Source organism: Amia ocellicauda, chromosome 1 (genome assembly GCF_036373705.1).
Source record: "Amia ocellicauda isolate fAmiCal2 chromosome 1, fAmiCal2.hap1, whole genome shotgun sequence".
NCBI classification, from domain to species: Eukaryota; Metazoa; Chordata; class Actinopteri; order Amiiformes; family Amiidae; genus Amia; species Amia ocellicauda.
The window spans coordinates 38629344-38641778 of NC_089850.1; the positions used below are offsets into that span (position 1 = coordinate 38629344).

Genomic DNA, 12435 nt, shown 5'->3' on the forward strand with positions numbered 1-12435 from the left:
TTATAGAATTATTGCAGTTGTGGTATTAAGTAACACAATTGCATGTTGCAGATGTTGACAATTTCTGAAGGTGTGCAAAAATAATCAGACTGTATTTACCATTTTACTGTGGATAGAGGGTTTTTGACACCAGTGATTTTTCTCTTTATTCCACAAAAATTCTTGCCAGTGTCTCTGTTTTTTATTTAAGCTAATCTAAAGAGAACAGCATCTGATCACTAATAATATTGTAAATGGGAGGTCTGAGATTTTAGTTGTTTGTCTATGTGGTACCGATTGGGGAGTCCTTGGGCTGAGGTTTCTCCTGATTTGAATAGTGGGGAAGTTAGTAAAGCCTGGAGTACCCTATCTGTTTCTATACTCTGTCATTGACTTGTAATATGCTTAAGAATGCGAAGATGAAAATTTGGTTTGGATGTAAAAAAACAAATTATAGGAATGACCTAAGGTATTAGGTATGTAGAGGTTATTTTGTAATTTTATTTTTTTGCTTAATTTCCATTTTTCTTTACCTTTTAAGTTTTTTATTTTAAATAAAGGATGATTAAATCTTTCCTGCTCTTTTTCTATCAAGCATGCTTGGGAGAAGCACAGTAAATATGTGCAATAGAATATCCAGGATAAACCTGTTCCATCAGCCTGATTTGCTGGGTAGTGAACACAATTAGCTTTGTAATTACTACACTTCAGAAGCTGTTATTAGACTAGAGAATTACACGAGCTGAAGGTAAACAACTTTAGATTGATCTGAACCTGGCTTTTCCTGGGGTTGTATATGTTTTTAGTAACTGATGGTTTGTATAAAAAGTAGTCCCAGTATGAAGTAAGCAGTCTTTCTCCGCTTTTATGTCCTCTGTACTCTAATGTTATTCAACTAAAATGTGAGTTAACCAGTTTGACTTGTCTGTATCCAAAGGACTGCAGGCCTCATGCCGAAGAAACAATTTGCACAAAACTGCATGAACCCCAATACATGGAGCCACAAGCCTCGCCTGCCCCCCCTCACTGATCCACTATCCGATCCAGCTGCCTCCACACAATGGGAATCTATCTGATTGCAGAGAAAATGTAGTCTCTGAAGTGTATGGAGCTGCTTGTTTGTTATTCCTTTTTAAAAAGTCTCTTCTCAATGGAAGGTGTGGTTTTGCCATTCATTGGCCATGCCTCTTTCACCTTTGGAAGGACCTGATATTGATGCCATGAAATGGTTGGTCTTGCTTTGTGTGGACTAATAATAAAATCCTTTCTTGAAGCCTGAGGCATCTGATTTTCTGTTGCCTGCTAATAGCTCTGTGTCATGCTGGCTTTATTTAACAATATCTGAGGAATGCATTATATGATCATGGGATAATTTGTTCTGCAAACATATTCTTGGGAAATGTAATTTGGTGTTAGGGCTTCTAATTGTGGGGCAAGTGGGTGCAGTTACATAGTATCCATTCTGTTCTAATTTCAAACGGTGCTTTTTTGTCATCTCTACTGTATTCAGGTGGGTGACTCAGTCTTAATTTAGCCACCATAAAAGTAGAAATGGTTGTCAATTATGTACTGATGCCACCCCCTCCCCCCCAGTCACTGACAAAGAACATTTTTGTTATTGGATTTAAGAAAAAAATTTTTTTTGTTGTTGCTGGGTTAAGATGTAGGAACACACTAGGAATGGGTAGTTGATGGTAGTTCTTTAATAGTGCATTTAATTACACTGGTTATTTAGTGTATAATTACATTGCATTTAAAGCATTGATTTATAGGGTGTTATTTAAGGTAAATTAATAAATAGCAAGGAAATACTGGTCAGACATTCAACCTTGGGTTTCCTAGCATAATATTCTAAATAATGGGAGAAGAAGGCTCTTGATCATAAAAATATTACTCTCACAGTAACTTCCTGTGATTGCAGGTGCTAAAAAGAAATGGAAAGCTTTTGTACTACATTGTTTAACCTCGCCTGCTGTGCTTGAACTTGGCACTGAAGATGCCTGTTCTCTGATTCACCATTCATATCATATTTCTTGGAGGAGAACAATGTGAAGAGGCTACACAGATTCTTATGGCCCCTGGCTATAAAGTATCATGTTAGGAAGATTGGCTTGCAACCAGAGCTTTATCTGCAAAGGTCTTGCCAAGCTGAAATAGATCAGAAGGATTATTTTCCAGACAGTAGTCCTGTTTAACTCTTTATTACCACATTCAGTTCTATTTTAAATTTTGTGCTTCTCAGAATCATTAATACCAAAATATGTTCTAGATTTTATTTATTTTTCAATTTGCTACTCAAGTATTGGATAGTATACGTCCCACAAGAGATCCTGTATTGAAACTAATGTTTTAATATCAAAATATTATATTTCTGTGCAATGCTTGCAAAAATTACATTAATGTAAAACATTGTCATAAAGTATTCTTGGTAAAGTATTTAAATTGTTCTTTCTAAACTATTTTTAAATTGAATGCATTTGCTTTCTAACCCCTAAATATAAACTGACAAATGATATTCAGCTCAACATGACCCTGTTCTCCCACAATTGGAGCAACTGAGGACACACGCATACACTTCCTGTGGAGGGTTTGCCATCAGGCCAGTCCGTGTTTTATTCTCTTAATCACTTAGGAAACTGCAAAGCATACCAATGGGAAGAAAGGCGTAGGTCCTGGTGACCTCCTTCAGTCGTGCAGATGCCAAGCTAGCCCATCTTGACTTTATGATGAATGCTTTGCCAGCTCTATCCAGCTACATTCCAATAGCGCTCAGTGGATGCCACTTGGGACGACCCTCCGCCCACCTGCATCCCATATCATGGAGCTTATCCTAAACTCCAGGAAGCAGCTTCTCCTGGCTTAGCCACTCAGGAGCCCTTTCTCCTTGGTTGTTTTAGTGTGTGGCAGCTATATTTTTTATATATTCCTGACCCAGTTTACTAATGCTGTAGAAAAAAAATAAAATAAAATAATTGTTAGGAAATTGTTAGAAATATGCTTCTGTGTAGTTTAAGAGTTGTCCTAAAGTGTGTAGTGTAGGTTACACTTCAAATATAAATGTGAAGGTTCAAGCGATAAAAAATACTATGAAAATGATAACCTGTAACAAGTTAACATACAGAAGTCTGGAGAACAGCAGATCCAGGGATAAGGGCAGACATTGAGCATCCAGTCAGTAATTTTTAACCATTGATTTGAACCTCAATCAATGTATCTGACTGACTCTATCCATTGCTTGATTGCATTTGGGAACACAATGCAAGTGAAAAGATTACTGGTCATAACACACACTCTTTCACCTGTATTACAACACTAACATTTAACAGTGAATTAAAGTAACTAATGCTTTGCTTCCCTGTATCATATAAACAGGAAATGCTAAAAATGAGATCAACGTCAGCCTTTTACTGATTTAAAAAACAAAAACAAAAAAAACAATCGTATTCGTCAGGATCTTAACCTTGGAAGAAAAAGTATATCCATATTAGTAAATATCTTTGGAAACGTGGGCAAATCTACTGCTTTGTTTTTCCAGAATTTTGCCAAATGTGTTTAAATACTTAAAGTGTAAAGTAACTGTTGTTTTGGTACTGAATTAGAGACAGTAGGGGGAAACCAGGTAGTATACAAGTTTAGAAATAAAAATAAAAAGTATCTGTGTAATTTGATAAGTAGCTTGGGAGTTAGGCAGTATCCAGGATCCACACATTAAAGGCCAGGACATTGATCTAATGCATCAGAGTGAGCAAACTGCACTCAGATCCAGTGAGACTATTGAACTCTGATTCGGAGACTGGTAGCTTGTTACTGTGACTGTAAAGCTTCCAGAGCCTTTGTTAACATAATGCCTATGATCTGGAGGCACTGCATCAGCAGATTATGCTATATGTCAGTGATTTTGATGAATTACATTTATGGAGCAACGACATTCTGCTTTAGATAAAGCAGGATATTACATTTTAATATTTTTCTACCACCAAGTAATCTTCAGTCTTAATGGTAGATGTAAATTAGGTTATTTAAATCCACTTTCATAAAGCAGTGAATATAGGTAGCACTTTAAATTCAAGAATGTGAACCTCCATAGTATACAATAAAAGCTGATTAATCATATATAGATCAGACTGTAAATGCAATGTAAATATTCTGTAATTACAGGGAAAGGGCTTTTGGTAATTACATAGTAGCACAGTTGTTGATGTACTTTTCTACAGCATAGTAATTTTGCCATTAAAAAAAAAAGTTACCCTTTGCACTCATTTAAATGTGTGTTGAGCAGTACCCCTTTAATATGAAGTGGGGAAGGATCAACATCATTAGATACTCAAAGGGATGCTTACTCTTCCAGATGAACAGATAATGCAGTAGCACTTAAGTGCCAACAATAAATGTGACCCTTACTAAGACCTCTGTCAAATGTTGAATTTTTCAAGTGACACAGTGTTGGGTTTAATATGGTGCAGTGGCCAGAGGCCTAAGGGCTGTGTGGTTATAGCTCAGGGCTTTCAGCCAGGAATCTGATTTTGAAATCCTAGTGCTACCACAATGAAATTGATCTGCTTTCTACTGTATTGGTGGTGGTTACACCCACAACCAAAACTGATCCTACCTGTCCAAGTGTTTAGCATCTGTATGTTTCACAGGCACAATATTTTCCTGCCTGTTATATAGCTCTGCCACTCTGAAACAACCACTTCCCAAAATAGAGAAGTTGTCTGATTTTTCTCTCCATAATAAACATGTGGGATCAGTATCAGTCTTCTGCTTGACTGTCTTCAGCAGGCCAAGCTACCTGGTGTAGTTGTGTTTCTGCCACCTTCTATCTTGTGCTTGGTGGTTTGTGACGGTTGTATTATCTGTCATGGTTACATGTTCTCACAAGACAGGGTTGTGAACGTGTTTCCTTTGCAGAATATGGCAACTGCACATATCATGGGAGGACTTTTATTACAGGCAAACAATGGCAATGTTAGTCAGGAATTAATTGGGGGGGGGGGGGGGGGTTGGGGTGCTGTGTCATCTACTGCTCAGAGAATTTCAACCTGTCCTCAGCCACTTGAATCCACTGCACGATTTCCAGGGTCATGTGCTTTGATCACTCTTGTACACAGGGCAGCGTCCGATTCCCTGCTGGAGCAGTGCTGGCTCTGTTTTCAGTACAGGGATCTCCAGCTGTTTTAAAATGGGGGCAGGTTTCCAAAGTGGGCTGAGATTAAAAACAAAAATAAAACCTCCCTGCTAGCATTGAGCCACTCCTACATGCTTTTGCCAATGCTGTCCGGCAATGACCTTTTAGATGTATATATTCTTTATACATTTATTTTGGATAAATGCACTGTAGATTTCTTGTTCAGTTTTAGTATAATATCTACGTACAGTTAACATACAATAGATGCAATATTTTCACATTCAACAATCTATTGGCCCATCTGCTTTTTTCCTTTTACCTAATGCATACCTTTTTATTTGGATCAAAGCTTTGATTGGGTGAAGCCCTAAAGAAAGAAAAACAAATAAATATAATATGTTTGAAGGGATAGCCTAAACGTTTTGTTTAGCATTTATTGATTACTGTATTATTAAATAAAAGTTAGAAAAGATAAATACATTTAACAATATTGCTAATTATATTCAGAAGACTGGGATAAATGCTATGTGTCATTTAGGACTGTCCCTCAGTTTTTATTAGTTGCTGCATCTTGACAGTGTGGGTTGTCACTGGAGCACATGCATTTAGAAGCTTTGTAACACAGTCAAGTGAATCTGGTCAGCTTGGATGATTAATGACAATGCTTCCTGTCTGTGTTATCTGCATTTAAATGTCCCTCTGATGATTACCAAGCATTAGATGATTGAGAGGGGAGAAAAATAATTGTGATTTTTAAAATCTGTGGTTTGGGCAAATAATATTTTTAGAACTAAACCCGTGTAGTATCTACCGTTTGAATTATGTGTGCAGGACTCTGCTGACCTGGCTGACAATCACTCTCCTAACATTATTTCTTATATTGTAACCTGTCTGAACTTGATGCGTAACACTTGAATGGGAATCAACTCATTAAACATGTTCATTATAAATTGAGATTTCCTGCCATTTTGTTTATATTGAGTCTGCTGTTATACTGTTTATATTAGTTTTCTACAGTACCAATCGGTGATTGTGGGGAGAAGCAAAGTATTTTACAGCAGTTGGAATTAGTTCCTGATCAAGGCTGGAGTTTAGATTTTGACATGCCAGTATTGTTTTAGCCAGGGATTGAACCATTCAGAGTATTGTAAGGAACACTAACTGGAACCCACCATCTTCACATTCTTGCAACGCACTGCTCGTTTTTATGAGTTGCAGCTGCTTGCATTTTCTCTGAAATCATAGTGTCTGAACATGTTAGATCACAGACACAGCCTAGATCGGATCAGGAGGTCACAGGCCAAATCCTGACCCTGAAGAAGCAGAAGTATCTGAGAGAAGTAGATGAATCATTGCACTGCAAGAATTTGAAGTAGGCTTTACACTTTAGCTTGGTTAGTGCATTGATTTAGCCTATATTGCTTTGTGTGTAAATAACTATCTTCAATCTTTGCTCCAAATTGTAACTCCATTGTGTTTATGTGCAGATCAAAAATGACATTTCCCCTAAGTTAGTTACCTGAAGCTTTATCATTTAATTGCTGCAAAAGTCTTAATTTAATTTAATTGAAATGTGTTTTAATGCTTTTCTGGAAGTTATGCTTTTCACGGCAACTTCAAATTTTGTCCTGCTTTTTTGTTTTCACCCAGGCTGACCTAAATCTCAAGTGTACGGTAGTTCCTTTGGACCTGCTGTAGCAGCTCTTCCCCCCCCCCCTTCTCTCAAACTGCCTTTTCCAAACTGAGCATATTTTTTATGTTCAACAGTGTATATATTTTTATCTTAAGCACTTTTTTCCATTTTGTCAGTATTCTCTTTAACCCAAAGGCAAAACTGGAGCGCTGAAGCTTAAAGCTATTGAGGCAGTTTATATTTTAAATTACTTTTTTTGGGGATCATTTTTGACATCCAAAAAAATAAAGGTCACATGTGCCAAATAGATAAATGCCAATGATATGGATTTATTACTTTAGATTTCTAGAGGCAGTTTCGAAATCTGGGGTGGAGGGGGGAGGGTGAAATGAAACTCCTATGCTTTTACAATTGGAAATGTCAGATTTGTCATTGAAAGATTCATGGTGTAAACCTTAGTATTCCTAACATAAAAAAAATACAGCGGACATAGTACAAGATGATTGTGTCAGCCTGTTTTCTGACAGATTATACTGAGTCTTGAACGTTTTCTTGCAGTAGCAGTATTAACTCGGTAGCATGTGTTACTATGTCAAATGATATCTAGCCAACTGTTTAACAAACTTCAGCCACGTCCCCCCCTATCCCCACCTCTTTGTGTTATACTTGGCAGCTGCTACATATATTTTATGTAAAAAACGTCATCATGTACAGCATAAAACTTCAATACCATTCAATCACTACAGTTTAATCCCTCTCAGGGGGACAAAAAAGTTTTCTGATTGGCTTTCGATGACGACAGCATTTGAGCAGCACCATGCCTCTATGCTTCAGCCATCCCCAGTCCTGTACGTACTGTTTTTATTTCTCTCAGCACAGTACCCTTCCCCTTTTCTTCATGTGCCTCTCAGCACTCTTTTGAAGGATATCCAGTTGCTGACAGATATTTTGACTTACAAACCTTTCCTTGTAGTACATTCCTCCAGCTTTGGAAGGGGATGGAAGTCTTGACGAGGTGAGGTCTCAGCTGGAAGGATTGTCGGATAACAATTCCCAATTAGTTTTTTGTCTTGTTGCCATAGCGAAGTGTGGGTCTTAATGTTATTCAGTGAGTTTGAATATTTTGATGTTTAGTTTGGGAAATGGGGAGTGATGGAAAAAAGTGTCAGACCCAGACTTGAAGAGTTCAGGTTTGCTTTGTGTGTCACCAGTGACAATTTAGCTTTCTTTGTGTGTTTGCTTTGTGAACTATTTACTTTTGCTTGTTGTATCTGATATTTTAAGTACTTTAGATGAACAATTCCCCTTCTGAGGATTAAGCAATTGTTTTGTATTGAAGTTTATACCATGGCACATCATTGTCTGACATAACATAGGTATTTACAGCAGAATTTTTCAACACATTTTCAGGCAGCATTTCTGGAGGAATATTTAAATTTCAATGTAGTGTATGCCTCTGTGAAGCAATAGTCTCTGAAAAGCATTTTTTCTTTCAAAACTATTTTCAGTTTTGTGCTCAATGCACACTTTACAAATGCATCTGCTTAAATATTGTATTATGTCTTTGTCTATAAGACTGCAGAAATATGACTTCTGGTTTTCACAAAGTGGTATTAAAAAGTCACAATTACTAATTATTTGAAAGGTGTGTTTTTCATAATTTATTTAAGGATTGTATTAGTTAGTTTTCCCTAAGAATTCTTTGTACTGTTTTAGAAATGAAATATAAGGGAGGATTTAGTTTAGGCTTGCTCAAAGCACTACAACATATTTTTTTAATTTAATGAAAATACAATGAAGACACAAAATAAATTCATGCAAAACAATACTCATACATGCGTGCATAAATGGATAAATATTCTTATATGTATGATTTAGAAGAAGGCTGTGTGTCATGTCATATGAAGACATTGATATACAAGTCTGAACAGTTTGCAAAACCAGAACTGCTCAGCATTGCTTTGTACATTCAAACTGAACATGACATTTAACTGATACAACAGGTTGCACACAGTGTACTAATGTACGAATATTATTTGTTTCTTAGCAGATGCCCTTATTCCAGGGTGACTTAGTTTACAAAAGAAACAATTGAAAGCATAACAAAATGAATGTCTCTCTATCTGTGTGAACACACACAACTACAAACGTTTCTGCATTTTATAGGTCATATTCAAATAGATTGCATATATATTTATTCTTTCCTTTTTCCTTAGGGGCTGCAGATCCTGAAAACATCTTATTTGTGATGTGCATCACTGTCTACCAGGGACTTCCTAAGGTAAAAATCACTGTTCGTCATGTTGCTTTCTTTAGTATAAATTGTTTAGGCATTTGTTAAGAGCTTCCAACATGCACAAATATATCTCAGAGTAATGGAAGAGATATAATGGACGTAATGGAAGAAAATGTCGGTTTTCAGCTTCTTTCACTCAATTATTTGCTGATGTTTTACAGTGATAACTGCACGTTGTGTTGTTTTTAAAGGTGTTATTTATCCAGTTTAATACTTTAAAATTAGAGGTTCTTGCTAATTACTTCAAGCCACACTGAGTCACACTGAGACAGGAAGAATAAGCCTGCAGTAGCAGTTTGAAAAACAGCACCCCATATGGATAGAGCCATTTGACTTGCAGACTGCGTAAAGTTTCCAGAAACCATTGGGAATAACTGCAATTACAAATGGTTTCTGCAATTCTTGTTTCACTATAATACTGAAACCAGATGTCTGTGCTACTAAGGTGATTTTTTGATGAAAACTAACTAGGGATTTAAAATAATTAAAGATATAATCACAATTTCATAAACAATCTGTTAATCTTGTTTTGAATCACCTTTTTTATATGTAGAAATTTAGAAGGCTTTTGTAATTAAGGATCTGTTATTCAGAGATTCACAAAAGCTCTCTTTAAACATGCATTATAATATTTGAAAGTGAGCATTGTGAACAAAGCTGATTTAGAAAAAACAAAACTGCTTTCTAATATGCTTTATGAACATAGACAATTATTTATGATTAAATATGTTGACAACAGCACTAGCCTATGTCAGATTCTTTATGCCATATGTATGGTCTGCATGTAGAAATCAATGACAACAGCACAATAGGGATTTACTGCCTCAACCTCAATTCATATTGCTGTTAATTACACGTATAAATGAATAACTAAACTAAAGCCATTCTATAGCTGTTATAGACCGAGGTTTACTCATACCTTTCATATTTATTTATTTTTATTTAAAACTGATGGAGTTCCACTTAACTGAGCTGTTTAAAGCCTGGTGACTCTGCTTTGTTTTGCACCAATTAATTCATATTTAAGCTGAACTGCATTTATCATTTCTGCTGGGTGCTGTGCAAATATTCAGAGCCTTGCATACGTCCAATTTAAGAAAAGCTTTTTCTACGGCTGTGGCTGGAGTTTCTGCACATTGTTTTACTTCTTAATGTGGTCTGCTGACCTTCAGATTTTTCTACCGGCGATTGTCTTAAGCTGCTGGTAAATGTCACAAGACTTAAAAGCAGGGTACATCAGAGTGTGAGTGGGTACATTTCAGCCAACCAAAGTATTTTTAGGTATTCTTGAAGGTGCCTGTATATGTAGTAATGATACCTGTACTGACAAAGACCATATGGCCCTAAATATTTACATTTATATGTCACATCAGGACACTGTTTGTGAAAAGAATGGGGGAAATGCATTATTTTGAATCAGTCCTGTAGATTAATGAAAAAACATTATTAACTGTTTGTGTGTAAAATTCTCTGAGTTAAAACTAACGCTTATAAGAATCTTTCTAGAATTGGGAAAATACATGTATATTTGCTGTGGTGGATATCTTGGGTTAAATCTTTCTCAAAAACGAAATTACAACAAAATATAAATAGGCTACTTAATTTTGGGGGAAATTTGCTTTACAGTATAATTCCTACTGGTAACCTACTAAGTTTGTTCCAGCGGTGACAGGAAAAAGAGCTCTTCTCATTTGAAAGACAGAAGTGTTCTTTGTCTGATTTGGGCAAGGCCGAGACTCTGACAGCAAGAGTACACAGCCCTAGCATCTCAGAGAATTGAATTATGCTTCTGAACACAGATTTCCACCTACAAATGTAGTCGTTGCATTCACACGTTCTTTTAACCTACGTTTACATATTTGATCTACGTAAATAAAGCATTGTCAAACTGTTGAAACCAATTAAATGCTGTTAAGAAGTAACCAGATGAACTATGCTGCTCTGTCACTATAGAAAGAGAATATTACTTATTGAAATATGATTAATCTGATGTTACTGTTTATTTTATATTCATGTCTGTCTCGCCTTCCTCCATGAGGTCAATATCCTCTGCTTTTCATGGAATGGACATAGCTATTGCATCTGAATTAAAAAGTTTTGCAGGTTTGTTTGAAAGCAACTGTTTCTCCTACATTGGGGGAATGGTAAACTTAATGTCGAATCGTTATTTTAGACTGCAGCCATTTATTATGACTTTGTGACAATTAGTTGATCTCCCAGCATCTAAAACTTATAAAGGTTCATATTCTGTAGGTAGCTGGGGAATGAAACCTTGAAAAATATGTGAGTGATCTGATTGTTAGTCACAGCTGGGTGTTTTTCTAAGCACACAAGCAAACAACTTTAAAAACATTCAATCACAAATCCAAAACTTGCTGCACTGTCCCGTTGTTGTCATAGTGGGCAGTATGGACACTTGACCTTAACCAGAGTATTAAATATATATATATATATATATATATATAATTTTTTTTTTTTTCAGTTCAATAGTGCTAGGATTAAGATTAAGATAATTAAGATGTACTGCGTAAGGACGAAAACTGAAAAAGCAACCCCCTAGGGCTACAGCACAGCGGGGGTCTTCCCATGACACTGCACCCATGCTATTGAATGTAATATCTGTGAACTACATGGCATGAAATGTTCTGCATTTCATCACTGTGTAATAAGGATTAGTTGTGTGCCTATTTGTACACTCATGGATGGAAGCAACCCTTTGCAGAGCATAGTGTTTGTGTGTGTGTCTCTGTATGTATTATGTTATAAAGTTAAATTATGAATTAAGGGTTGATGATGATAAAACAAAATAAACAAAAATAAAATGCAGTACAAGCGTATAACCAAATCACCTTTCATTATACTGCAATTTAGTACGTGCTTGTTTTTATTTTAGTCATTTAATTGGGATAACGTATACTTTTTAGTGTTACTTTTACATATTGAGTGAATTTTAAACCAAACTCCTTAGGGAAAGAATGTAATGGCCATAGGACATCAGCAGTTTTCTTTGCAGAAATCGAATGGTGCAGATATTAATGCTGGTGTTGAAGCATTGCAGTGCAATACAGAAAGCATTAAGCTTAGGAATACATTATACACCATGCATAAGGTGAAGGATTATGTTTTATGTGCTAGCTCTGACATAAGTTCATTTAAAATCAAAGGGTTGACGAAATCACAAAAGAATAATAGACACTTGGAAGGGATGAAAATAATTTTAATGAGTTTCCAGTTTTCTTTCCTATTGATCTACATCAGAAACGTGCTGTTCCCATTGGCCTATTTGATGGCACAGTTTTTCCACCTTTTGTCAATGCATAACTTCATTTAATGGTTTGCATTGGCACCCAAGATGGAAAATTGGTGCTGCCAGGATTGAAATGTGTGGGGACTGGCAAC

At 36.1% G+C, this 12435-nt stretch overlaps 1 protein-coding gene across 1 annotated transcript in view; it reads left to right on the forward strand.

Annotated features, from left to right (window-relative positions):
- klhl29 (kelch like family member 29) overlaps positions 1 to 12435 on the forward strand; it is a 202132-nt gene that overhangs the window by 19308 nt on the left and 170389 nt on the right. Inside the window, exon 2 of the mRNA XM_066704121.1 lies at positions 8957 to 9021. The gene's annotated coding sequence lies outside the window, so the exon portion shown is untranslated. The remainder of the gene's footprint in view (positions 1 to 8956; positions 9022 to 12435) is intronic.